Source organism: Lycium barbarum, chromosome 4 (genome assembly GCF_019175385.1).
Source record: "Lycium barbarum isolate Lr01 chromosome 4, ASM1917538v2, whole genome shotgun sequence".
NCBI lineage: Eukaryota > Viridiplantae > Streptophyta > Magnoliopsida > Solanales > Solanaceae > Lycium > Lycium barbarum.
The window spans coordinates 33,106,529-33,107,321 of NC_083340.1; the positions used below are offsets into that span (position 1 = coordinate 33,106,529).

At 42.2% G+C, this 793-nt stretch overlaps 1 non-coding gene across 1 annotated transcript; it reads right to left on the reverse strand.

The window, feature by feature from the left end:
- Positions 1 to 393: 393 nt before the first annotated feature.
- On the reverse strand, positions 394 to 499 carry LOC132638913 (small nucleolar RNA R71). Its single transcript, XR_009581971.1, has one exon. It is a non-coding gene; the product is annotated as a small nucleolar RNA R71 (small nucleolar RNA).
- Between the last annotated feature and the right edge of the window lie 294 nt (positions 500 to 793).

Consider the following 793-nt stretch of genomic DNA (forward strand, 5'->3'; position numbering starts at 1 on the left):
ACCCACCGGCACAAGAAGAGGATGATGATGAAAATATATTTGCGGAATTCATCAATGAAGCTGATTATGCTTCTGCTGTGGTTCGTCCTAGAACTGGAAATGTTACCTTCAAAATTAATAGTTCTATCTATCAGCTGCTGAAACTTGAAGGTTATTTCCGAAATTCTTCGGTGGATTGTCCACTTCGACATTTGAAGAACTTCTTGCATGTATGTGCTCAACAATCCCAAGGTGCTGTTTCTGCCGATGCACTTCAGTTAAGGGTCTTTAAATATTCCTTGGTTGGTCAAGCCAGGGAATGGTATGAAAAGCTCCCCAACAATTCTATTCATACCTGGAACGAGTTAGCCAATACATTTTTGAAGAAATGGTTCCCTCCAAGCAAAAAGGCTGAGCTTCGGGATAAGATCTTTGAGTTTAAACAACTTCCGGGGGAACAATTACATTCAGCATGGGAGCGTTTCAAGTATTATCTAGCTCAATCTCCAACTCACGGATTTTCAAATGCTATTCCCACGGAGAAATTCTACAAGGGCTTAGATACTATGAATCAGATTGCTGTCAATACTACCGCAGGTGGATGCTTCATGGACAAGTCATTTATCGTTATCACCCATTTGCTTGATAAGCTCACCACCCACAATCAAGCTTGGCACTCGAGTGATAGTGAAGTCCTGTCATATGGTAGTCCCTCTGTTGCCGCGGTGGCCAAAGAAAATCATGAGCGAGATCATCCTTTTGCTCAATTGCAAACCACCGTGGATTTGTTGTCAAAGAGGCTTACGGAGAAAGA